At 49.1% G+C, this 27,903-nt stretch overlaps 1 protein-coding gene across 6 annotated transcripts in view; it reads right to left on the reverse strand.

Annotated features, from left to right (window-relative positions):
• Window positions 1-27,903, reverse strand: part of TBC1D5 (TBC1 domain family member 5) — a 1,053,329-nt gene that overhangs the window by 942,429 nt on the left and 82,997 nt on the right. For all 6 annotated transcript variants that reach the window (XM_063922184.1, XM_063922178.1, XM_063922180.1 and 3 more), the window contains exon 2: window positions 9,378-9,442. The gene's annotated coding sequence lies outside the window, so the exon portion shown is untranslated. The remainder of the gene's footprint in view (window positions 1-9,377; window positions 9,443-27,903) is intronic.

The raw sequence follows: 27,903 nt of genomic DNA on the forward strand, positions 1-27,903 counted from the left end.
TGGTGCCAGGAGGGACCCGCGGCCTCACACTCTAGTGCCCAGTGTGTCGAAACTGGTGCCATGGGCTACCCGCGGCCTCACAATCTAGTGCCCAGTGTGCCAAAACTGGTGCCAGGGGCGACCCGCGGCCTCACACTCTAGTGCCCAGCGTGCCAAAACTGATGCCATGTGCGACCAGCGGCCTCACAATCTAGTGCCCAGTGTGTCGAAACTGGTGCCAGAGGTAACTACCGGACTCACAATCTAGTGCCCAGCGTAGCGATCCCGGTGCCGGGGTGACCCACGTCCTCACAATCTAGTGCCCAGTGTGCCGATCATGATACCAGGGGCGACCAGCAGCCTCCCATTCTTGTGCCCAGTGTGCCAAAACTGGTGCCAGGGGCTAACCGCGGCCTCACAATCTAGTGCGCAGTGTGCCGAAACTGGAGCCAGAGGCGACCCGCGGCCTTACGGTCTAGTGCCCAGTGTGCCAAAACTGGTGTCATGGGCTACCCGTGGCCTCACAATCTAGTGCCAGTGTGCTGAAACTGGTGCCAGGTGTAACCCACGGCCTCACAATCTAGTGCCCAGTGTGCCGATCCTGGTGCCAGGAGGGACCCGCGGCCTCACACTCTAGTGCCCAGTGTGTCGAAACTGGTGCCATGGGCTACCCGCGGCCTCACAATCTAGTGCCCAGTGTGCCAAAACTGGTGCCAGGGGCGACCCGCGGCCTCACACTCTAGTGCCCAGCGTGCCAAAACTGATGCCATGTGCGACCAGCGGCCTCACAATCTAGTGCCCAGTGTGCCGAAACTGGAGCCAGGGGCGACCCGTGGCCTCACAATCTAGTGCCCAGTGTGCTGAAACTGGTGTCAGGGGCGACACATGGCCTCACACTCTACTGCCCAGTGTGCCGAAACTGGTACCAGGGGTGACCAGCGGCCTCACAACCTAGTGCCCAGTGTGCCGATCCTGGTGCCAGGGGCGACCAGCCGCCCCACACTCTAGTGCCCAGTGTGCCGAAACTGGTGCCAGGGGCTATCTGCGGCCTCAAAATCCTGCTACCTCAAAATATGCTGCCTCAAACTCTAGTGCCCAGTGTGCTTAAACTGGTGCCAGGGGCTACCCGCGGCCTCACAATCAAGTGCCCAGTGTGCCGAAACTGGTGCCATGGGCGACCCGCGGCCTCACAATCTAGTGCCCAGTGTGCCAAAACTCGTGCCAGGGGCGACCAGCGGCTTCACAATCTAGTGCCCAGTGTGCCGAACCTGGTGCCAGGGGCGACCCGCGGCCTCACAATCTAGTGCCCAGTGTGCCGAAACTGGTGCTATGGGTGACCCGTGGCCTCACACTCTAGTGCCCAGTGTGCCAAAACTGATGCCATGTGCGACAAGCGGCCTCACAATCTAGTGCCCAGTGTGCCAAATCTGGTGCCAGGGGTGACCCGCTGCCTCACAATCTAGTGCCCAGTGTGCCCAAACTGGTGCCAAGGGCGACCCACGGCCTCACAATCTAGTGCCCAGTGTTCCAAAACTGGTGCCAAGGGCGACCCGCAGCCTCACAAGCTAATGCCCAGTGTGTCGAAACTGGTGCCAGGGGCTACCCGCGGCCTCACAATCTAATGCCCAGTGTGCCGAGACTGGTGCCAGGGCCGACCCGCGGACTCACACTCTACTGCCCAGTGTGCCGATCCTGGTGGCAGGGGCGACCGGCAGCCTTACAATCTAGAGCCCAGTGTGCCGAAACTGGTACCAGGGGCTATCCGCTGCCTCACAATCTAGAGCCCAGTGTGCCAAAACTGGTGCCAGGGGCGACCGCGGTCTCACAATCTAGTGCTCAGTGTGCCGAACCTGGAGCCAGGGGCCACCAGCGGCCTCAGACTCTAGTGACCAGTGTGTCGAAACTGGTGAAATGGGCGACTCGCGGCCTCACAATCTAGTGTCCAGTGTGCCGATCCTGGTGCCAGCGGCAACCGGCAGCCTCAGACTATAGTGCCCAGTGTGCCAAAACTGGTGCCTGGGGCTACCCGCGGTCTCACAATCTAGTGCCCAGTGTGTCGAAACTGGTGCCAGAGGTAACTCCCGGACTCGCAATCTAGTGCCCAGCGTGGCGATCCCGGTGCCGGGGCGACCCACGTCCTCACAATCTAGTGCCCAGTGTGCTGATCCTGGTGCCAGGGGCGACCGGCAGCCTCACATTCTAGTGCCCAGTGTGCCAAAACTGGTGCCAGGGGCTAACCACGGCCTCACAATCTAGTGCGCAGTGTGCCGAAACTGGAGCCAGAAGTGACCCGCGGCCTCACGGTCTAGTGCCCAGTGTGCTAAAACTGGTGTCATGGGCTACCCGTGGCCTCACAATCTAGTGCCCAGTGTGACAAAACTGGTGCCAGGCGCGACCCGCGACCTCACAATCTAGTGCCAGTGTGCTGAAACTGGTGCCAGGTGTAACCCACGGCCTCACAATCTAGTGCCCAGTGTGCCAATCCTGGTGCCAGGAGCGACCCGCGGCCTCACACTCTAGTGCCCAGTGTGTCGAAACTGGTGCCATGGGCTACCCGCGGCCTCACAATCTAGTGCCCAGTGTGCCAAAACTGGTGCCAAGGGCGACCCGCAGCCTCACACTCTAGTGCCCAGTGTGCCAAAACGGATGCCATGTGCGACCAGCGTCCTCACAATCTAGTGCCCAGTGTGCCGAAACTGGAGCCAGGGGCGACCCGTGGCCTCACAATCTAGTGCCCAGTGTGCCAAAACTGGTGCCAAGGGCGACCCGCAGCCTCACACTCTAGTGCCCAGTGTGCCAAAACGGATGCCATGTGCGACCAGCGTCCTCACAATCTAGTGCCCAGTGTGCCGAAACTGGAGCCAGGGGCGACCCGTGGCCTCACAATCTAGTGCCCAGTGTGCTGAAACTGGTGTCAGGGGCGACACATGACCTCACACTCTACTGCCCAGTGTGCCGATCCTGTTGCCAGGGGCGACCGGTAGCCTCACAATCTAGAGCTCAGTGTGCCGAAACTGGTACCAGGGGTGACCAGCGGCCTCACAACCTAGTGCCCAGTGTGTCGAAACTGGTGAAATGGGCGACCCGCGGCCTAACAATCTAGTGCCCAGTGTGCCGATCCTGGTGCCAGCAGCAACCGGCAGCCTCAGACTCTAGTGCCCAGTGTGTCGAAACTGGTGAAATGGGCGACTCGCGGCCTCACAATCTAGTGTCCAGTGTGCCGATCCTGGTGCCAGCGGCAACCGGCAGCCTCAGACTATAGTGCCCAGTGTGCCAAAACTGGTGCCTGGGGCTACCCGCGGTCTCACAATCTAGTGCCCAGTGTGTCGAAACTGGTGCCAGAGGTAACTCCCGGACTCGCAATCTAGTGCCCAGCGTGGCGATCCCGGTGCCGGGGCGACCCACGTCCTCACAATCTAGTGCCCAGTGTGCTGATCCTGGTGCCAGGGGCGACCGGCAGCCTCACATTCTAGTGCCCAGTGTGCCAAAACTGGTGCCAGGGGCTAACCACGGCCTCACAATCTAGTGCGCAGTGTGCCGAAACTGGAGCCAGAAGTGACCCGCGGCCTCACGGTCTAGTGCCCAGTGTGCTAAAACTGGTGTCATGGGCTACCCGTGGCCTCACAATCTAGTGCCCAGTGTGACAAAACTGGTGCCAGGCGCGACCCGCGACCTCACAATCTAGTGCCAGTGTGCTGAAACTGGTGCCAGGTGTAACCCACGGCCTCACAATCTAGTGCCCAGTGTGCCAATCCTGGTGCCAGGAGCGACCCGCGGCCTCACACTCTAGTGCCCAGTGTGTCGAAACTGGTGCCATGGGCTACCCGCGGCCTCACAATCTAGTGCCCAGTGTGCCAAAACTGGTGCCAAGGGCGACCCGCAGCCTCACACTCTAGTGCCCAGTGTGCCAAAACGGATGCCATGTGCGACCAGCGTCCTCACAATCTAGTGCCCAGTGTGCCGAAACTGGAGCCAGGGGCGACCCGTGGCCTCACAATCTAGTGCCCAGTGTGCCAAAACTGGTGCCAAGGGCGACCCGCAGCCTCACACTCTAGTGCCCAGTGTGCCAAAACGGATGCCATGTGCGACCAGCGTCCTCACAATCTAGTGCCCAGTGTGCCGAAACTGGAGCCAGGGGCGACCCGTGGCCTCACAATCTAGTGCCCAGTGTGCTGAAACTGGTGTCAGGGGCGACACATGACCTCACACTCTACTGCCCAGTGTGCCGATCCTGTTGCCAGGGGCGACCGGTAGCCTCACAATCTAGAGCTCAGTGTGCCGAAACTGGTACCAGGGGTGACCAGCGGCCTCACAACCTAGTGCCCAGTGTGTCGAAACTGGTGAAATGGGCGACCCGCGGCCTAACAATCTAGTGCCCAGTGTGCCGATCCTGGTGCCAGCAGCAACCGGCAGCCTCAGACTCTAGTGCCCAGTGTGCCAAAACTGGTGCCTGGGGCTACCCGCGGTCTCACAATCTAGTGCCCAGTGTGCCGAAACTGGTGCCAGAGGTGACTCCCGGACTCACAATCTAGTGCCCAGTGTGGCGATCCTGGTGCCCGGGCGACCCACGTCTTCACAATCTAGTGCCCAGTGTGCCGATCCTGGTGCCAGGTGTGACCGGCAGCCTCACATTCTAGTGCCCAGTGTGCCAAAATTGGTTCCAGGGGCTAACTGCGGCCTCACAATCTAGTGCCCAGTGTGCCGAAACTGGAGCCAGAGGCGACCCGCAGCCTTACAATCAAGTGCCCAGTGTGCCAAAACTGGTGTCATGGGCTACCCGTGGCCTCACAATCTAGTGCCCAGTGTGACAAAACTGGTGCCAGGGGCGACCTGCGGCCTCACAATCTATTGCCAGTGTGCTGAAACTGGTGCCAGGTGTAACCCACGGCCTCACAATCTAGTGCCCTGTGTGCAGAAACAAGCAGGCGGAGGCCGAAATTGTCTAACAAAGAAACAGGCAGCAGGTTCGCAAGGGGCCCGTGGACAGTCCCCACAAAATCCTGCCTAGGCTCTGTTCCCAGAGGAGCACTGCGCTGCATGTATGCTAGGTGCCACGCATGTCATGGCGTCACAACGTCATGCGACAGACCCGTCCACTGTGTGCCCTGAGCAGTGAGCATTGGAGTGCAGAGGTTCCGTCGGCGCATCTCAGCCAGAAAATACGGATGTCTGCAGGTCTGGGATGCTGTACAGCAATAGCGCCTAGGGATATCAGTGCACACTAGTCCGGGACGATGATGTGGTGAGGGATGACAACCCTATACTTAAGTCTATAAGATCCTTCTGGCCATGGGACAATGGAAGAGTCTGAAGAAGGTGAATTCCCAGTTCAACCTCATGCCAGGACAAAGGAGCAGGGCACAGGCTGCCTTTTGGGAGGTTGGGTAAGACCCATCTGTCATTGGCATCCTCTCCTTGTGACTGGCTTCCTTTTGTTTATATGAGATCGAGTTACACTGATTTGCTTTGTATTGTGACCCATTAAACCACTTGAATCCTTTTAACAGCCATTGATCTACCACATGAGCTAGATATAAACTAAAAGATATAGGATCAAAGTTGCTTTTAACAAAGTGACATCCTACTGCATTGTTTGTACCACACATACAGGCATGGCTAAATCTCTGAGTCTATGGCATGCAAAACTGTGCCACACACGGCGGGATATAGCAAAGATGTATGTGGACACATCTGTAAGTGCTGCATTTGGGCGTTGCTTACTGTACCAGTAGGGGCCTATGCAGCAGCAGCACTGCCAGTGAACCCCTCCCTGTAGTTTATAGCATCCAGTCAGTCTGTACAGATTTATTGTGCCAGCACCTCACACTACACTGATTCTATCCTATATGGCATTTCTAATGGAAACCGTTCCTGAGTTACTTGAAATTGGTAGAGCAATGTAAGGGCCTTCCTGTAAAAGATAAAAATACTGCATGATTATTAATATTTAAAGTCTACAGTAATATTGCAGAATTCACTAGAATCCAGATGTGGATGGATGCTGGCATAATAGTTAAATCAAACATGAGCAATGACACATTCAGTGAAGGCAGGATTCCCATATTGTATCTGACAGCATAGCTGACAACACAAAGCTAATCAAACATAATGACCAGGAAATAGCTTTGTTGAAAAAAAGCATAGTTAGGCACAACGTTTTGGGGGGTAATGACCCCGTTATCTGGTGCAGAAATAGAGGCTGATACCCAGGGGCGTAGCCAGAACTTTGTGGGCCCCTGTCCCAATGCTTCTAGAGAGACACTTCTCTGCAGCAGTTGTTAATTTTATGCCCTATAATTGTTGCCTGAACCATAGTAGAGCTTTATTTAATGTTATGCCCCATAGTAGTGCCCTAGTTTCTTTTATGAATCGCAGTAGTGCTTAAGTTCACCCTATGTCACATTTCGGAGCTGCCAGAACACATTATACCGCACAGTACCCCCAATTCACATTATTATGATATACAGGTTGAGTATCCCATATCCAAATATTCCGAAATACGGAATATTCTGAAATACGGACATTTTGGAGTGAGAGTTTTGTTTTTTGATGACTCAATGTACACAAACTTTGTTTAATGCACAAAGTTATTAAAAATATTGTATTAAATTACCTTCAGGCTGTGTGACTAAGGTGTATATGAAACATAAATGAATTGTGTGAATGTAGACACACTTTGTTTAATGTACAAAGTTATAAAAAATATTGGCTAAAATGACCTTCAGGCTGTGTGTATAAGGTGTTTATGAAACATAAATGCATTCTGTGCTTAGATTTAGGTCCCATCTCATTATGGTATGCAATTATTCCAAAATACGGAAAAATCCGATATCCAAAATACCTCTGGTCCCAAGCATTTTGGATAAGGGATACTCAACCTGTATAGTGCTCCCCATTCATATTGTGCCTCATTACAGTGCCCCGGTTCATATTAAAAAAACATTAAAATGCCCTCCAGTTCATTTTATACCACACTACAATGAGCAGGTTCAGGGGCATACCTAGATATATTGCAAGCCCCAAGGGAAAAGTTTGAAAACACCCCTACGTACTACCCAATGGCGAAATATGTATATAACACATGTAACTTTGACAGGGAAAGTGGGCCCCTCTCAGCTCTGGGCCCCATAGCAGCTGCACTGCCTGCACTTATGGTAGCTACGCCCCTGACAGTTGCTATAGCTTCGTTTATCCTTTTTACCAAGTGACAGACCTCAAGAAAACCAAGTTGTTGGTCTATAAGTATTGATTGGAGTCTTGTAGCCATGATTTTTGGCAAAATTCTGAAACCCAAGTTGAGGAGGCTTATAAGTCTATAATACCCCTTTCACACCTTACAAATAACCCGGTATCGACCCAGCATATTGCCGGGTCGACACGGGTCAGCGTGTGGTGTGAAGGCGCCATAGCCAAAATCCGGGGTCACCTGACCCGGCAATTCAACCCGGGAATAAAGCAGTGTTATTCCCAGGTTGAATACGGGGTCAATGGCAGCGTAAAACTAGCTCCCGAGTCGATGCGACCCGGGACCCGTTCACTACAACAGGGAGAGGCGGCGCGGAGATGAGCTCATCTCCCATCGCCGCCTCCGCTGTCAGCTCCGCCCCCCGCTGCTATGGCAACCCGCCCGGGTTGCCGGGTCGGGGAAGCCAGCAGCAGCGTCCAATGCCGGATCCCACCTGGGAAGGACCCGTTTCCAATTCCCGGGTGGGATCCGGCATTGACGGTGTGAAAGGGATATTAGAAACATCTATCTTCATGAGGCTTAGGTGATAAAATAATACATATCTAGGAAGACGGATAATGTTTTCTATGTTTGTTTATTTTCTGGAATAATTTTAAGAGATCTTCATATCCCCCAGGAGGGGTGTGAGCAGAAATCGGAAAAAAATGCTTGTGTGATGCTTTCTGCCCTTAGCGCGGAGGAAGCAGCATCCTGCCGGGCAATTTAGTCAGAGAATGCAGGTTCTTGTGACAAAACACAGTTTAGTCCGCGAGAACCGACCTTCTCCGACATAGCAGCGCGCTGAATTGAATAGCTCCGGGAACGAATTCATGGAGCTATTCAATTCGCACTAAATTGAATCGAGCCCTGAGTTTGCAACCAGCTCAGTGAGATGCACACGGCACTCCCATAACACACCAATAAGATGATACATCTCCATGCGACTGTACAGTCACATCCCAGGAACACCCAATACATTTCACACACTGTGCATCTCAATCGCTACTGCACCTCTGGGCGTACACACAGTGTAACACATGTGCCGGACAAGTTTTTAGGATTTTCGTGCATGAGCTGTAGAAAAAATTAAATAAATAAAAATCACTCAACTCAACAAAATTGGCATTGTGTGCGTTCAGAATCAGGCCCCAAATTGTATACTATGTAAAACTGACATACTTGTCTCATAAAGTACTTTTCATTCTAGCACCCTGCACCTGTCACAACCTGTGCAGTTCCTCTTTTCTGACTGGGGTGTCACTCTCTGCACTGGTGCTTCTAGCACACTCTGGCCAGTATCTCAGTGGTGAGATACAGATCAAAGTGTACTAGAAGTACTAGAAGCACCAAAGCAGAGAACGACACCCCAGGCAGGAAAGAGAAACTGCACAGGTTGTGACAGGTGCAGGGTGCTAGAATGAACACTAATAAAGTATTTGCTGGTCAAAGAGCTCACTGTTTCAAGGACTAGTTCGTTCACAGATTTATTATCTGACCCCGGTGTCAATGTCTACACTGTGTAATCTGGCTGTTCCGAGCAACTACTGGATAAAAGCAGAGTCCTCAGACATGCAAATACATTGCTCACTAATCTGCCTTAATACTAGGTCTGCCGTTTGACAATAAAAATTGGAGTATATTTTCAAAAGTATACAGAGCAGTGCATCTGTTGTTAGACAACTTACAAAGGCAATTATTTAGAAAGCAAAGAACCTCTGCTTGTCACATTACTATGCAAACTTTTAGCATTTTAGAATTAGACTTATAACGGTGTCAGAATCACTTTTAATACTTCAGACAATCCTTGCTACACTAATGTACATGTAAGACGATCAAGGAAAACAGAAAATACGGTGAGAAGGAGGTGAGCTGCTGACTGAAATCAAACAGAACATGAATTCAACAAGACAAGAAATTCCGCTACTACACAAGTTAAAAAAAGCACGGAATAAAAGGAACAGTTTTCTTTTTATTTACAAATGTTAAATCTCAACATGCACAGAATGAAAACACTGAAGCATTGTGGGATGTCTAATCTCACAACATTCCCCAGGTGTAAATGGTACAGATGTTATCGAACACCCCCAAAAAAGTCTCCATTAGCCAAAAATGATACTTTTTCCGAGGCATGGCTCTATTTTTATTTGACTTTATATGTGTTCAGAAACATTACCTTAGCAGCTGCACACCTCCCACAGGGCCCTGCTGATTCCAAAGCACAACCTGGCCACCTTCTCCCTAAGAAAGACACAAACATGCTTAGTTCTATACCAGTCATAATTAATCTGAAAGCATCTCTGCGGAGAGGGCTGTGTAAGGCATTTCATCTACAGTCTGAAGATCTTTCTTAATGTGCCAATATCCACTTTGCAAAGCGGCTTCCACAGAATCAGCAGAGCATTAATTGTATATTACAACTGTAATATGGTTTAATTCATTTGGGATGTGCTGAGCTGTGTGGAATGTTCACAATGGACATTGAGAAATAAGTCTCTGCACAAATACAGAGGCGTAAATTTACTAAGATGGTAGTTCTATTTAAGATGGGATGTTGCCCTTAGCAACCAATCAGATTCCAGGTATTATCTTCTAGAATAGGGGTGGGCAACAGGCGGCCCGCGGACCGATCCTGCCTGGCCCGCTGTGCCCCACCAGAGTGCAATGACAAGCGGCCCGACAGGCCGCTTGTCATTGCACTGCTCTCAAGACGCCGCGCCGCTGAGGAAATCCCGGTCACGTCACAGGGTCAGCTGACCGGGATTTCCTCTGTTATCATGCGCTGGGCGGCACGGGGAGCGGGCACTGCAGTGAGCAGGAGCGGCAGCCCAGAAGCGGCGGCCTGTGAGGAGGAGAATAAGCGGTGGCCAGTGAGGAGAAGCGGCGGGCAGCGAGCCGGAGCAGGAGAGGCCACATCAGTGGTGACTCCGGCCGGCAGCAGCGCGGATCATCGGACAGCGGGGATCGTCTGCCACTGTGACAAACAGGTAAACCCCCTGTCCAGCCAGCCCCTGGATCAGTGCTTAAGCTGCCATATAGGTTTAGGGGTGGGGAGGGAGGGGAGTTAAAAACTGCAATATGGGTTTAGGGGAGGGGAGGAAAGGGGGGTAGGGACTGTCTGCCTTAATGTGTAAAAATGGGGGATGCTGTCTGCCGTAATGTGTAAAAAGGGGACGCTGTCTGCCGTAATGTGTAAAAAAGGGGGACGCTGTCTGCCGTGATGTATAAAAAGGGGGACGCTGTCTGCCGTAATGTGTAAAAAGGGGACGCTGTCTGCCGTAATGTGTAAAAAGGGGACGCTGTCTGGCGTAATGTGTAAAAAGGGGGCACTGTCTGCTGTAATGTGTAAAAAGAGGACGTTGTCTGCCGTAATGTGTAAAAACGGGGGCGCTGTCTGCTGTAATGTGTAAAAAGGCGATGCTGTCTGCCTTAATGTGTAAAAAGGGGGACGCTGTCTGCCGTAATGTGTAAAAAGAGCACACTGTCTGCCGTATTGTGTAAAAAAATGGGGACGCTGTCTGCCGTAATGTGTAAAAAGAGGGACGCTGTCTGCCGTAATGTGTAAAAAAGGGCATGCTGTCTGCCGTAATGTGTAAAAAGGGGACTCTTTTTGAGTATTTTGTGTGTGGCCCTTGAATATTCGCTGGAAGTGTTAAGCAGCCACCCAGCTGAAATAATTGCCCACCCCTGTTCTAGAAGGTGCTAGACAAAAGAGAAGTAGAAGCTGATTGGTTGCTATCTGCAACATCCCATCTTAAATAGAACTCCCACCTTAGTAAATTTACCCCAGTGAGTGGACATAACGATGCCGAACATCCAGTAGGAAGCAACAACAAACTGCACTGAACTAGGAAGGAGGCAAATTAGAAATACATATTTGAGGCTAGTGGTAGAAGCCATGGGAAATAGTGTCTAACAAAGAAATGCGTGCATATTATTTATCTAAAACACAGAAAAGTGCTAATGAGGTAAGGATTAAACCAGCATACAAGATTGGTGCAAAGAAAAAAAAACATGCAATTACAAAAGCAGATCTTTAAATATCGAAGAACACGCTTTAAAACATTTAAATCTACATTGTCAGTTACAATTTGCAACAGTCTTCCCATGACCTATGAAATATTAATTGACAGTGGACAGGTCTTTTACCGGTGGTTTTAATTTTGGCAAGAGTATATCTAATGCAACTGTGATGTCACTAATTCTTGGGAGATTCTAGTCTAGTTGTATTAATGACATCACTGTGGCATTAGAGATAATCTGGGAGGGTGGGATTCAATTCATTGCATTGGTTGTAAAGTGTCTTTGTAACAGCTGAGGCAAAGGCAAGCAGTAGCTTCACTAATTTTACCTTGTACCATATAGAGGAGCTAGGGAAAAATTAGCAGAGATTTTGTATCATTGTATATGTTAATGTGTGCAGCTTGATAACACAGTGATGTCCGGTGGCGTTGCAGTGGCGCACGCAGGGGGGTTTCAGAGGACCCCCCATTAGTTGTGTGACCGTGGAGGTTGGTTGCCTGGGGAGGTTAGCCGCTCATTAATGTGGCCATGGGGAGGGGTTGTTGTTTGCCTGGGGGGCAGCTGAACATCAGTGTGGCTGCGGAGGGCTGGTTTGTCTGGGGGTACTACTGCTTCAGTTGTGTGGCCATGGGGGTTGGTTGGTTTGCCTGGGGGTGGTGGAAAGCTGCTCAGTAATGTGGCTGTGGTGGGGGGGGGGGTGTCTGGGGTAGAGAGGGGGGGTTCGGTTATTTTTCTCTTATGGGGATGGCGGTGGTCTGTACTTTCAGCCTGGCTCCTAGATTTTACAAAAATTTATCTAGCCCTACTGTGATGTGATCCTAATCACATCCTATTCATATTGTGTATTGAACAATACACTCTGAAAATATATACATGTGGTGGCCTTTCATCCGTGCCACCAATATACACCACCAGGTTTCACCCCAAAACCCTGACACACAAGTGTTTTGCAGCCCCTGTCAGGGCAGATGCCCACTCATACCCAACGACTCTCCTGAAGACGAGCAGAAGGGCATTATGCATAGAAAGGAAAGAGAGAAAAAATAATGAAATGACAAACTCCAAATTAAAGGCAATTATTCCTATTGTGGGTATGTCATTTTTAGATATGGCATGTTTAATGTTTAGATTATATACTAAAAAAACAACACTTTTTCTCTATCCATATTGTATGTTGAATTATTTGCATAATTAGAATATTAAAATATTACAATTAGGCCAAATATGTTACTTCAGTTGTCTTATTTTACAACATATGTTGAAATTGGAAAAATATGAAGCACATGCTGTGCTATTTTTAAAGGTTCTTTCCTTATTAAAAACATGTTTACAAGCACAGAAGATTTGGGATTCAACATCGAAATGTAAAGAACAGATATCACAAACAGCTTCATTACTTCCTACATTTACAACTAAATATGCTGTTCCACAGGTTATCATTATATTATTAATAATACAAATATTCCATGTGGCATGGGGAACACAACAAGGGGGCCCAACCCCAGCCGGTGTCACCATACATCCCCATCTATCAGGCAAGGGAGGCTAACTTCCAGTTGTATCCTGTGAGCGGTACAAGCAGGAGGTGTTTTAATGCCCACAGCCATTATTTAGAACATGTCAAAGTCCATTATAGTTCTGACAACTCATTATGCCTATAGGTACCCCCCCTACAGTGCTACGCAGGAAGTGCAAATTCTTTATGTGACATGTGGGTAACTAAATACGACCAGGTGTGGCTATCAAATAACGAGACTGATGCTACTATAATTTATGTTTAATTATATTAAGTACATTTTAACTCTGTTCCCCTTCTATATACTCCCCTTCTATGGGTGGTCTTCAGTATGCCGACTGTCGGGATCCCGGCGCACAGTATACCGGTGCCGGAATCCCGACAGTCTGCATACCGACACTTTTTCTCCCTCGTGGGGGTCCACGACCCCCCTGGAGGGAGAATAAAATAGCGTGGTGCGCGTAGCGCGCCACCGTGCCCGCAGCGTGGCGAGCAAGCGCAGCGAGCCCGCAAGGGGCTCATTTGCGCTCACCACGCTGACGGTATGCCGGCGGTCAGGCTCCCGGCGCCGGTATGCTGGTCGCCGGGAGCCCGGCCACCACCATACCATACTACCCCCCCTTCTATATCCACACATCACTGCATTCATAAAAGCCGTGCTGTGGCTCATTATTTGTCATTTTCTTCTTTACCTCAGTAAATTGAAAAAAGGTTCCCTTGAATATAGACTTGACTTTTGGAAAAAGAAACAAGTCACACAGTGCTAGGTAATCGCAAATTTAAAGGATGTTCTAGAACTGCAATCTGTTTATCTGCCAAAAACTGCTTCCCAGAGAGAGCTGTGTGGGCTGGTGTGTTATCCTGATGGAGGATAAAACCATTTTTCCACAACTCTGGCCTCTTCTGATTCTTTCAGGAAAGTTTGTAGTAATGTTGATTCACTGTTGCGCCTTCTGGTACCCAGTCTGCCAAAATAACACCCTACATGTCAAATAAAACAATTAAAATGGCTTTAAATTTGGATTTATTTTGACATGCTTTTTTTATTCTTAGTGATGATGCTGTTTTCCAGTGCATGGACTGATGTTTTGTCTCAAGATCGTACTGGAAGATCCATGTTTCATCACAGGTAATAACCTGGTCTAAAAAAATGCAAATCCACTTGTTCCAAAATGTCTATTTGCTTTAGATTTTCTGCTCTTCAGTGAGAAGCCTTGGTACCATCTTAGCTCATACTTTTGTCATGTTGAGATGTTGATGCAAAACTTGACTTGTCTTTGTCGATGTTTATCATTTCTACTATCATTCGTATGCTAAGTCTACGATCAATTTGAACAATTTTCAGAATTTTTCCCACATTTTCATTGGTTTTTGATAAATCTAAATCTTTTGTGTCGCTCAAACACACATGAATTTGACATACAATCTACCGTGTAATCCTCAGTTAGCTTTCAATGTTAACAATTTGCTCTACTTTTGAACTAAGCATTTTTATGGTGAACGGGAAAAACGCAGCTTCTTCGAATGCTGCGTGACAGCAAACTATCTGTGCGAGAGGGGTGAAACTTGTACAACCGTTTTCGGCTAGTCCAAGGTCAAGGTCCCTTTTAACTTGTGCAGTATGGTTTATTTAATAGCTACACCTCGTATAGCTGTAAAGTGGTAAGGAACTATAAGGAAGCCTATATATGTAAAGTGACATGTTACTGTAAGATCGCATATGATTGTATGTTATCTAGGGACTGTAAAGTGGCATGAAATCTAATTCTAGTGAGCACTGTGGTATAGAATTGTGTGGGATGCGGTCAAGATCCCGCCGGACGGAATCCCGGCGGTCGGAGTACCGACACTGGGATCCCGACCGGCACAATCCAGACATATTCTCCTTCTGTGGGTGTCCACGACACCCATAGAGGGAGAATAAATGAGTGTGCCCGCAGTGTGGCGAGCGCAGCGAGCCCGCAAGGGGCTGCGTTGCGCACGCCCCCCTGTCGGGATTGTGCCGGTCGGGATTCCGGTGTTGGTATTCCGACCGGCGGGATTTTGTACTGATCCCAATTGTGAGTGGAATGTAACCATTAAGCCGACATACGGGTAAATGTATTATAGCGGCACGAATCGTGCCGCTATAACACTTCCTGCTTTCCTCATTACTGAGGCAAAGCAGGAGGGGACATCGACAAGATGTATAATCATCTTGTCTGCCAATTTCGCTCCCCCCTCCGGTGATGTCACACTGGGCACAAAGCGCATCAGCTCAGTACTGATGCGCTGTGTCTCCCTACCTAGTCGGCTCCACTGCGCATGCTCGGGAACTCGCTACTCGCGCAATATCCCCTGCAAAGTCTGGAGTCGGCACTCACCACAGCCAAGGACAGCTCTGTTCCTACTGTGGTGTATGGGCATCGCCACCTGCAGCTGTCGAAATCTACAGCTGCAGGTGTCGGAACGGCCAGCGATGCTGATAGTTCATACATTGCCCCTCATATCGGCATGCTATCTGTTAGATAGCAGCGCCAATATGGACAGATGCGCATAGAGCCCCTGTCACTGAGCCGGCACTGCTGCAGTCATACATGAGGGAGAAGCGGTATCAGAACACGTAACGTGTGCGGATAGTACTTCTCCCCATAGGGACACATAACACATGTACACCATAGAGCAGTACAAGAGACCATTATAATGTATGTGTCACGATCCGGGTATCTGGACGCCATTTCTTACCCATCAGATGCCTCCTAAGGCTGGCTCAGCGCTCCAGGACCGGATCCCATCTGTTATCCTAATGTTCACATTCCTGCATCCTCTCCTGTCTCTCTGAGACGCTGTCACAGTAACGCCTTATTACATCGGGCATGGCGTCTCCCGCGGCCTCCGCCGCCGTCCCTGAGCTTCTGCATGCAGAGTGTCAGAGTGGCGATTACGTCAGCCGCGGCCTCCGCTGTGTCCGCGTGGTTGGATGTGCACTTGTCAGCCTGGCGTCTCCTGTCTCCAGTGGCCGGCGCCGCCATTACTGTTTTCATTACCACATGGATTACAAACCAAACTTCCCTCCAAGTGTCTGCATGGGCGCAGCCATCTTGGATTCTGTCAGCTGATCATTTCCTCCAATCTGTTGTCAGTATTGTTAATCTGCATAATTGCCTAGCCAATCCCTTCCTTGCTGCAGGTATAAATACACTGTGCCTGAGCAAGGAAGGCGTCAGTGCTTTGGTTGTCAAACCTAGTTCCTGTTTGTCTCTCTCCTGTGATTGTCTTCCAGGTTCCAGCTCCTGTCTCAAGACTTCCACCATAGAGACCCGCACCAGCATTCCACCTGCGGTGTAGCCTGACTCTCCAATCCATTGTGGATTCATCTGTTTCCAGCTACAACATTACCTGCTTCCAGCTCAGCTTCCAGCAGAGTACAGCTTCCCTTAAAGGGCCGGTGTCCTTTCTACACTTTACCACTCTCCACCGGTATTATTATTTCTCCGCTCTCAAGTTCTACATTTCAGTTCATATTTCATCGCTCCCAAGTTCATTTATTATTTAACTGGTTCCAGCCAGTATCCACTCCGTGCCAACAACAGTCTGGTTCCAGCCAGTATCCACAGCAGCTGTTTTATCTTCAGCAACCTAGCTTTTCCTGGAACACCAGCTGGCACAATCCTGGGTTATCTCCATTGCTACAGTCGGGCCTGGTAAGGACTTTCCATCTAGAAGATCATAAGAACTATCTCACACTACCAGTGCCCTGTGGCTCCTGCCATCCTGTAGTACCCAGGAACTGTATTTATTCTTTGCTGACTTTTACGTTTTCTTTTACTGCTGCTGTGTTGCGGAGTTGTCATAATAAACATCATTGACTTTTATCCAAGTTGTCGTGGTCACGCCTTCGGGCAGTTATTATTCATGTTACTTACATGTCCAGGGGTCTGATACAACCTCCCAGGTTCCGGTACATCTCAGCCCCTACAACTGAGGCTGCCTCCCGTCAGCTCAGGCCCTCAGTTGTGACAGTAAGCACTGACCTAATGAATCCAGCCGGAGACCAGGATCAAGCGGCCAGGCCGATGCAAGAACTGGCAGCCCGACTAGAACATCAGGAGGCTGCACAGGGCCACATCATCCGCTGTCTCCAGGATCTCTCTACTCGGCTGGATGGGATTCAGACAACTCTCCGTGGATCAGGCGCGTCTGGTGCGTCAACCACAGTGACTCCAGCTATAACCCCACCCACCTTACCCATTTCTGCTCCACGTCTTCATCTTCCAACGCCAGCAAAATTTGACGGATCTCCAAGATTCTGCAGGGGATTTCTCAACCAGTGTGAGATTCAGTTTGAGCTACAACCTGGCAATTTTCCCAGTGACCGTACAAAAATTGCCTACATTATTTCTCTTCTCAGTGGCTCAGCCCTTGATTGGGCATCACCGTTATGGGAGAGGTCCGACACCCTGCTATCTTCCTACACTGCCTTCGTGTCAACATTCAGGCGCATCTTCGACGAGCCAGGCCGGGTAACCTCAGCTTCATCCGAGATTCTCAGTTTACGCCAGGGGTCACGTACTGTAGGACAATATCTGATACAGTTCCAGATCCTGGCATCCGAACTGGCATGGAACGACGAGGCCCTGTATGCTGCATTCTGGCATGGCTTATCTGAGCGTATTAAAGATGAGTTAGCTACCAGAGACTTACCTTCTAAGTTAGATGAGCTAATCTCACTCTGCACGAAAGTTGATTTACGTTTCAGAGAGAGAGCAACTGAGCGTGGAAGATCATCTGCTCCAAAATCTTCTGCTCCTCCTCCTCGTCAACTGTCACCATCTAAAGATGAGCCCATGCAACTTGGCCGTTCCCGTTTAACTCCTGCTGAGCGCCGAAGACGTCTCTCCGAGTTTCTCTGTCTCTATTGTGCAGCTCCGTCTCACACCATTAATGCCTGTCCCAAACGTCCGGGAAACTCCAAATCCTAGCTCGCCAAGGAGAGGGCCGGCTAGGAGTAATGATCTCCTCTCCATCTCCTCAAGATTGTAATCTCCCAGTCTCGCTTCAAGTTGCTCAACGTTATCGGAACGTCATTGCCCTCCTTGATTCCGGAGCAGCTGGGAACTTTATTACCGAAGCCTATGTTTAACGGTGGTCCCTACCCACCGAGAGACTTCCTTCGTCCATTTCTTTAACTGCCGTGGATGGCAGCAAAATTTTTGATGCAGTTATTTCTTTAAGGACTCTACCAGTTCGTCTGAGAGTGGGAGTTCTTCATTCCGAACTTATTTCTTTTTTAGTGATTCCAAGAGTCACACATCCTGTGGTCCTGGGCCTTCCATGGCTCCGTCTTCACAATCCTACAATTGATTGGACGACTGCGCAAATCCTGGCATGGGGTTCCTCCTGTGCTGAGACATGTTTGTTTAAAGTATTGCCTGTCTGTTCTTCCTCCCCCAGGTCGTCTGATGTTCCACCTCCTCCATATCAAGATTTCACGGATGTGTTCAGTAAAGCTTCTGCTGATATCCTTCCTCCTCATAGAGAATGGGACTGTCCGATTGATCTCGTTCCAGGGAAGGTTCCACCTCGAGGCCGAACTTATCCGTTGTCTCTGCCTGAGACGCATTCTATGGAGGAATATATTAAAGAGAACCTAGCAAAGGGGTTCATTCGACCTTCTTCTTCTCCAGCCGGCGCAGGCTTCTTTTTTGTAAAAAAGAAAGATGGTCGTCTGCGGCCGTGCATCGACTACAGAGGTTTGAACGACATTACCATCAAGAACCGTTATCCTTTACCCCTGATTACTGAGCTCTTTGACAGAGTTAGCGGAGCTACCATCTTTACAAAGCTGGACTTGCGAGGTGCATACAATCTCATCCGGATCCGTGAGGGTGACGAGTGGAAGACCGCCTTTAACACCCGTGACGGACATTATGAGTACCTCGTCATGCCCTTCGGATTGAGCAATGCTCCAGCTGTCTTCCAGCATTTTGTCAATGAGATCTTCAGAGACATTCTATACCGTCATGTCGTGGTCTATCTAGACGATATCCTCATTTTTGCCAACGATTTAGAGGAACATCGTTTTTGGGTTAAAGAGGTTCTGTCCCGTCTCCGTGTCAATCATCTCTATTGCAAATTAGAAAAATGCGTCTTTGAAGTCAAGTCCATTCCGTTTCTAGGGTACATTGTGTCCGGTTCCGGACTAGAGATGGATCCTGAGAAACTACAAGCAATCCAAAATTGGCCGGTACCCTTAACCCTCAAAGGGGTCCAGAGGTTCTTAGGGTTCGCCAACTATTACCGAAAGTTTATACGAGACTTTTCCACCATTGTGGCGCCTATTACTGCTTTCACTAAGAAGGGTGCTAACCCGTCCAAGTGGTCTGAAGAAGCCATGCAAGCATTTCATCTTTTAAAACAAAGGTTCATCTCTGCGCCTGTTCTGAAACAGCCTGACATCGACTCTCCTTTCATCTTAGAGGTGAATGCCTCCTCCGTTGGAGTAGGAGCGGTGTTATCTCAGAGGGCTAAAGATGGCCATTTACACCCTTGCAGTTTCTTCTCCCGGAAGTTCTCCCCAGCTGAGCGCAACTATGCCATTGGCGACCAGGAGTTGCTAGCCATCAAGCTCGCTCTAGAAGAGTGGAGGTATCTGTTGGAGGGAGCTTCTCATTCAATCACCATACTTACAGATCACAAGAACCTTTTATACCTGAAGGGCGCACAATGTCTCAACCCTCGTCAGGCCAGATGGGCACTTTTCTTTTCCAGGTTCGACTTTAAACTCCAGTTCTGTCCGGGCTCTCAGAATCGCAAGGCCGATGCCCTTTCCCGCTCATGGGAGCAAGAAAATGAGTCAGAGTCTTCAGACAAGCATCCTATTATAAATCCGTTGGCATTCTCCACGGTAGGGATGGACTCTACGCCCCCATCAGGGAAAAGTTTTGTGAAGCTGATGCTAAGGAAGAAGCTCATGCATTGGGCCCATGCTTCCCGTTTTGCCGGACATACAGGTATCCAAAAAACCCTGGAGTTTATCTCTAGGTCCTATTGGTGGCCAACTCTGAAAAAGGACGTCTTGGAGTCTATTGCATCTTGCCCAAAGTGTGCCCAACATAAAGTATCCCGCCAGTCGCCTGCGGGGCAACTGGTTCCACTATCCGTTCCCCGTCGACCATGGACCCACTTGTCGATGGATTTCATTACAGACTTACCCATGTGCAACAAGTTCAATACCATCTGGGTGGTAGTTGACCGGTTCACCAAGATGGCACACTTCATTCCTCTCACCGGTCTTCCGTCAGCTTCCAAGTTGGCTCAAGTATTCATACAAGAGATCTTCCGACTCCACGGTCTTCCTGAAGAAATTATCTCAGATCGAGGAGTTCAATTCACAGCCAAATTCTGGCGAAGTTTATGTCAAGTCCTCCAAGTCAAGCTAAAGTTTTCCACGGCTTACCATCCTCAGACCAATGGTCAAACCGAGAGGGTGAATCAGGACTTGGAGGCCTTCCTCCGCATCTATGTGTCCTCCTCTCAAGATGACTGGGTTCAATTACTTCCCTGGGCCGAGTTCTGTCATAACAACCAGTATCATTCTTCATCTGCTTCAACACCATTCTTCACTAACTTTGGATTCCACCCTAAAGTCCCTGAGTTCCAACCGCTTCCAGCAACTTCTGTTCCCGCAGTGGATATCACCTTGCATCAGTTTGCCAATATCTGGAAGAGCGTACGATCAGCTCTGCTCAAGGCATCGTTCAGGTACAAGAAGTTTGCGGATAAGAAGCGTCGAGCAGTTCCTGCTCTCAAGGTGGGTGATCGGGTATGGTTATCCACGAAGAATTTGAGGTTAAGAGTTCCCAGTATGAAGTTTGCACCTCGCTATATCGGTCCTTTCAAAATTGAACAAGTCATCAATCCTGTTGCTTACAGACTCCAGTTGCCTCCCTTCTTAAAAATACCCAGGACATTCCATGTTTCCCTGTTGAAACCGCTGATCTTGAATCGGTTTCATTCCTCACTTCCTCCAACTCCGAAAGTCCAAACTCAACGAGGCGTTGAGTATGAAGTGGCCAAGATCCTGGACTCACGTCACCGTTACGGTCAACTACAGTATCTTATTGACTGGAAGGGTTACGGCCCTGAGGAACGTTCATGGACCAATGCTTCTGATGTCCATGCTCCTGCCTTGGTCCGGAGATTCCATTCCAAGTTTTCTCAAAAGCCAAAGAAGTGTCCTGGGGCCACTCCTAAAGGGGGGGGTGCTGTCACGATCCGGGTATCTGGACGCCATTTCTTACCCATCAGATGCCTCCTAAGGCTGGCTCAGCGCTCCAGGACCGGATCCCATCTGTTATCCTAATGTTCACATTCCTGCATCCTCTCCTGTCTCTCTGAGACGCTGTCACAGTAACGCCTTATTACATCGGGCATGGCGTCTCCCGCGGCCTCCGCCGCCGTCCCTGAGCTTCTGCATGCAGAGTGTCAGAGTGGTGATTAAGTCAGCCGCGGCCTCCGCTGTGTCCGCGTGGTTGGATGTGCACTTGTCAGCCTGGCGTCTCCTGTCTCCAGTGGCCGGCGCCGCCATTACTGTTTTCATTACCACATGGATTACAAACCAAACTTCCCTCCAAGTGTCTGCATGGGCGCAGCCATCTTGGATTCTGTCAGCTGATCATTTCCTCCAATCTGTTGTCAGTATTGTTAATCTGCATAATTGCCTAGCCAATCCCTTCCTTGCTGCAGGTATAAATACACTGTGCCTGAGCAAGGAAGGCGTCAGTGCTTTGGTTGTCAAACCTAGTTCCTGTTTGTCTCTCTCCTGTGATTGTCTTCCAGGTTCCAGCTCCTGTCTCAAGACTTCCACCATAGAGACCCGCACCAGCATTCCACCTGCGGTGTAGCCTGACTCTCCAATCCATTGTGGATTCATCTGTTTCCAGCTACAACATTACCTGCTTCCAGCTCAGCTTCCAGCAGAGTACAGCTTCCCTTAAAGGGCCGGTGTCCTTTCTACACTTTACCACTCTCCACCGGTATTATTATTTCTCCGCTCTCAAGTTCTACATTTCAGTTCATATTTCATCGCTCCCAAGTTCATTTATTATTTAACTGGTTCCAGCCAGTATCCACTCCGTGCCAACAACAGTCTGGTTCCAGCCAGTATCCACAGCAGCTGTTTTATCTTCAGCAACCCAGCTTTTCCTGGAACACCAGCTGGCACAATCCTGGGTTATCTCCATTGCTACAGTCGGGCCTGGTAAGGACTTTCCATCTAGAAGATCATAAGAACTATCTCACACTACCAGTGCCCTGTGGCTCCTGCCATCCTGTAGTACCCAGGAACTGTATTTATTCTTTGCTGACTTTTACGTTTTCTTTTACTGCTGCTGTGTTGCGGAGTTGTCATAATAAACATCATTGACTTTTATCCAAGTTGTCGTGGTCACGCCTTCGGGCAGTTATTATTCATGTTACTTACATGTCCAGGGGTCTGATACAACCTCCCAGGTTCCGGTACATCTCAGCCCCTACAACTGAGGCTGCCTCCCGTCAGCTCAGGCCCTCAGTTGTGACAGTAAGTGCTAACCATGGGGCTATGCTGGATCGATAGTTCACGCTGCACACAATATGGGAAATATGCAAATACTGTACACAGTACCTATTTGACATTTGGTGCACACAGCATACCATTAAGTGCCATAAATTAGATGTTTTTTTGTCAGCCATACTATGACAAATATACATTTATATTGATACCGGCAGGATATAACATACATAGTGACTTTAATATGAGAACCCCAGAAATTTTAATAAAAAATGTGGGAACTTGATCTGGAAAGGCTGCACTCCTCTGGATTACTGTCAATAAGTATAGTAATATGAAGGCTGCATATTGTCATATTATCAACCTGGAAAGTTGTTTTTCTTTTTTTAAATAAATAGAAGTTTAATCGAGTACTTTTCGAAAAGGACAAACACACACACACAAACGAGAATTTATTTTTTGGGAATCACTTAGTTTAAACGGGATGAGATTCCTTACTTTTTACCAAACATCATACTTTTATTAATGTGATGTGAAAATGAATTAATTCCTCCCCCAAAAAAAAGATAATAATAATCATCATCATCCACCTGAGTTCATCCAATATGTTTCAACAACCTTTCACTGAATTCCTTCCAAAGATAATAATAATAATAATAATAAGTTGTGCGAAAGAAGTTCAAAATGCACCTCGCATTGGTTGCGAAAACCACGGCAATTCTTTGGATTCCCATTATAGCGAGAGGGAGTGGGAAGCTGAAGGCGTGACCTAGTTCCAGACAAGGATTGAACATTACTAGGGACAGCCACTGGAGCGGGCACTGGAGCTGGAGCCGGAACTACCGAAGCCAGAGAAGCCTGAATTTGATCCAGCCGGACGGATAATTCCTGGAGATACTGCATCACCTGGCTCTGTGCAGCCTCCTGACTCTGAACTCGGGAAACCAAGTCCTGGATGGCACTTGCCTCTGGGTTCCGATCCCCTGGGTCCATGAGGCCTGAGTATACTGTCACGGACCTGGATTGGGAGTGTTGTGAACTCGGGGGCTCCTCCGATGGTCGGGAAGGGACACCACAGCTGGGTCGGAGCAGAGAAGGCCGGATATAGGCTTTCCTCATACAGGACTCTGACAATTATGTTTGATGAAAAAATGCTGAAGAACTTTATTTAGGGAAGGGAGCAATACAGCAACACATGGAAGGAAGAGGACTTGTGGGCAATGTCAAAGGCTACTGAAGAATTTGTGAGCGATGTTTAGAGATACATGAATAAAGAACTTGTGAGCGATGGTGAAAGACACTAAAGAATTCGTGAGCGATGTTTAAAGTCACTGGTGAATGAAGAGCTAGTGAGCGATGTTAAAAGACACTGAAGAATTTGTGAGCGATGTTTTAGAGACACTGATGATTGAAGAACTTGTGAGCGATGTTTAAAGACACTGATGATTGAAGAACTTGTGAGCGATGTTTAAAGACACTGATGAATGAAGAACTTGTGAGTGATGTTTAAAGACACTGATGAATGAAGAACTTGTGAGTGATGTTTAAAGACACTGATGAATGAGGAACTTGTGAGCGATGATAAAGACACTGATGAATGAAGAACTTGTGAGCGATGATAAAGACACTGATGAATGAAGAACTTGTGAGCGATGATATAAGGCACTGAAGATTTTGGGAGCAGTGTTCAAAGACGCTGATGATTGAAGAACTCGTGAGCGATGTTTAAAGACACTGGAGACTTGGTGAGCGAGCAGAACGATATGCTGGGAAAGTTGACTGGATGCTGGAAACTCTAGGAGATAGCACAGCGGTCACAGGAGCACTGGAGATCACCTCTGGAAAAGCGACGATACTCAGGCGCCGAAGCTCTCACCGGCGTCTGGTTTTGAATCTCCCGCCCTAACAGGATTGGTGGAGCGGTTCTGTGATGCCACCCGCTCCCCGCCTACGTGACGCCGGGAGCAATGGCGGCGCCCACACACTCCGGGGAACCGCCGGGAGCAGCGCCAGCCAGACGCCGGGACCCGACGACCGCCGGAGGCGGGGACCGCCAGACGGACCAGCAGACACGCAGGGGTAAGCGCGGCGGCTGCTGCTTCTGGTGTGTGACAGTACCCCCTCCTCCAGGAGTGGCCCACGGACACTTCCCGGGCTTTGTTGGATGTCTGGAATGGAAGATCCGCACTAGTCGGGGAGCCGTGACTTCAGCAGCTTTGACCCAGCTCCTCTCCTCAGGACCATAACCTTTCCATTCTACCAGATACTGTAGATTCTTGTGAAGATAACGAGTCAAGAATAGATTTAATTTCAAATTCCGTTCCAGCTTCAGTCTCTACAGAGGTTGGCCTAGGAGATTCTGAATGGAACCGCTTCAAAACTAGAGGACGAAGGAGAGAGACATGGAAAGAATTTGGTCCCCAAAAGTGAGAAGGCAATCCCAATTTGCAGACAACCGGGTTCAGGACTTGCAACACGGGGTAAGGACCAATGAACCTTGGAGCAAACTTCATAGCAGGCACTCTTAAACGGAGATTGCGGGTAGAGAGCCATACCCTGTCACCCACTTTGTAATGGGGAGCTGCCCGTCGCTTCCTATCCGCAAAGAATTTGTAGCGGCCGGAGATTTTCTTGAGGTTAGCATGAACCCTACTCCAGATTTGACTGAAGTGCCGGAGAGTAGAGGCTGCAGCAGGGACATCTTCCGGAGGACAGATGGGTAATTCTGGAATTTGAGGATGGAATCCATAATTAATGAAGAATGGAGACTCACCGGTGGAGGAGTGGTACAGATGATTATGGGCAAACTCGGCCCAGGGTAACAGTTCCACCCAATTGTCTTGCGAAGGAGAGAGATAAACGCGGAGAAAAGTCTCTAAATCTTGATTGAAGCGTTCAGTTTACCCATTGGTTTGAGGATGGTAAGCAGATGAGAACTTGAGCTTTATTTGTAAGGCAGAACAGAGGGCCCTCCAGACCCTTGCCGTGAACTGCACCCCCCGATCAGAGACTATCTCCTGAGGTAACCCGTGCAGGCGGAAGTGTTCACGAATGAATAATGAAGCCAACTTGGGAGCTGACGGTAACCCGGTAAATGGAATAAAATGTGCCATTTTAGAAAAGCGGTCAATAATCACCCAGATGGTATTATGACCCTTGGAGAAGAGTAATTCGGTAACAAAGTCCATCGAAATATGGGTCCAAGGTCTCTTAGGAATGGACAGTGGATGAAGCAACCCCGCAGGAGGCAGACAAAGAGTTTTTTGTGCTGAGCACATTGAGGACATGAGTTGACATAATCCTGTATATCCTTCTTCATAGTGTCCCACCAGTATGACCTTCGTAGAAATTCCCACATTTTTTGAACTCCAGGATGACCGGAAAACTTGGAGATATGAGCCCACTGCAACAACTTCGGTCGAAATTTAGCTGGTACAGACATTCTCCCAGGAGGAGGACCCAGAGTGGTAGGAGCTGCCGAAATAGAGACTGGACTGAGAATCAAAGCCTTTTCAACTGAATTTTCTTCATCCGAGGCCGTTAAGGAACGAGATAGAGCATCAGCCTTAGTGTTAAAAGTCCCGGCCCGGTACTTAATGATGAACGAGAAACGAGTGAAGAAGAGCGCCCATCTAGCTTGACGGGGATTCAAGCACTGGGCCGTCTTGAGATACAGCAAGTTCTTGTGATCGGTGTAAATCGTAATTAGATGTTTAGCACCTTCCAATAAGTACCTCCATTCTTCTAGGGCAGATTTTATCGCCAGAAGTTCCTGGTCTCCAATGGAGTAGTTTCGTTCAGCGGGAGAGAACTTGCGAGAATGGAAACCACATGGATGTAACTTCCCATCAGAGGAGTACTGGGAAAGTACGGCACCGATGCCTACCGAGGAAGCATCGACCTCAAAGAAGATGGTTTTGAAAAATTTGGTTGCTGGAGTACCGGAGCGGACATAAAGGCTGCTTTCAACCGGGCGAACGCTGCTACCGCTTCAGAAGACCAGTGACATGGGTCAGACCCCTTTTTGGTTAGGGCAGTAATAGGTGCCACAATGGTAGAGAATCCCTTTATGAATTTCCGGTAGTAATTTGCAAAATCCAGAAATCTTTGTACCGCTTTCAAGGAGAGAGGCTGAGTCCAGTCCCGAATGGCAGTGAGTTTTTCCGGATCCCTCCGTACCTGAGATGACATAGCCAAGAAATGGAATTGAAGGGACCTCAAAGGTACATTTGGAAATCTTGCCGTAGAGATGATTCCTTCGTAGGCGAAGAAGTACTTCCTTGACCTGTACTCTGTGCTCTGTGAGATTCTTAGAAAATATCAGAATGTCATCCAAATATACCACTACGCTTAGGTATAACATATCCCGGAATATCTCATTCACAAATCCCTGGAAAACGGCAGGGGCATTGCTGAGGCCAAACGGCATTACCAAATATTCATAATGCCCGTCCCTGGTATTGAAGGCCGTCTACCATTCGTCCCTCTGTCGGATGCGTATCAAATTATAGGCTCCCCTTAAATCGAGCTTAGTGAAAACGTGGGCTCCGCGAACCCTATCAAATAGCTCCGTGATGAGCGGCAAAGGGTATTTGTTCTTAACGGTGATATCGTTTAAGCCCCGATAATCAATACATGGTCTTAACCCTCCGTCCTTCTTCTTCACAAAAAAGAAACCTGCTCCCGCCGGGGAGGTAGAGGGGCGAATGAATCCTTTCAGCAAATTAGACTTGATGTAGTCCGACATAGCTTGGGTCTCGGGTAATGACAAGGGGTAAGTACGTCCCCGGGGGTGGCATTTTCCCTGGGATGAGCTCAATGGGACAGTCACAGGGTCTATGGGGTGGTAACTGATCGGCCGCCTGCTCCAAAAAGTCATCTGTGAACTCCCGATAGACCTCCGGAATGAGCTCTTCATCCGCCTTGGAAGATACCCGGAGCGGGTAGACAGGAGTGAGACAATTAAAATGACAAAAAGAACTCCAGGACAGTATTTGTGACGACTTCCAGTCGACGTGAGGGTTGTGAATTTTAAGCCAAGGAAGACCTAGAACCAGATCGTGGGGCATTTCCCGAATCACTAGGAACTCCAGATGTTCTTGATGCAGAGCTCCCACCTGCAGCTTGATTGGCACTGTGCGACTGGTAATAAGACCATTAGAAATTTGGGTACCATTGATGGCGGTCAACGTAATAGGCCGTTTGACAGACTGGAACTGTAAACCTAAGTTCTGGACACAAGAAAGGGAAACAAAATTCCCTGCAGCCCCAGAGTCCAGCAAAGCTTTAACAGGTTTGGCTATTGACTCAGGAAACAGAGACATGGAGAGTAAACAGTCCACTGTCGGAGAAGGTTTAAATGTAATTCCTAACTCGACTCCTCCGGAACAAGCTAGGACTGCCCGTTTCCCGGACGGGACTTGCAGAACTTGAGAAAATGATCTGCGGCTCCACAGTAGAGGCAGAGTCTACCCTCACGACGTCGCTGTCGTTCTTCAGGGGACAGCCGAGATCGATTGATTTGCATGGGTTCGTCTGGACCTGGAGTAACCGTTTGCTTAGACGGGAGAGACCGGAATCTGGATCGATCTGACCGACTACGTTCGCCACCTCGTTCCTGCATGCGAAGATCCA

The sequence above is a fragment of the Pseudophryne corroboree genome, chromosome 5 (genome assembly GCF_028390025.1).
Source record: "Pseudophryne corroboree isolate aPseCor3 chromosome 5, aPseCor3.hap2, whole genome shotgun sequence".
NCBI classification, from domain to species: domain Eukaryota; kingdom Metazoa; phylum Chordata; class Amphibia; order Anura; family Myobatrachidae; genus Pseudophryne; species Pseudophryne corroboree.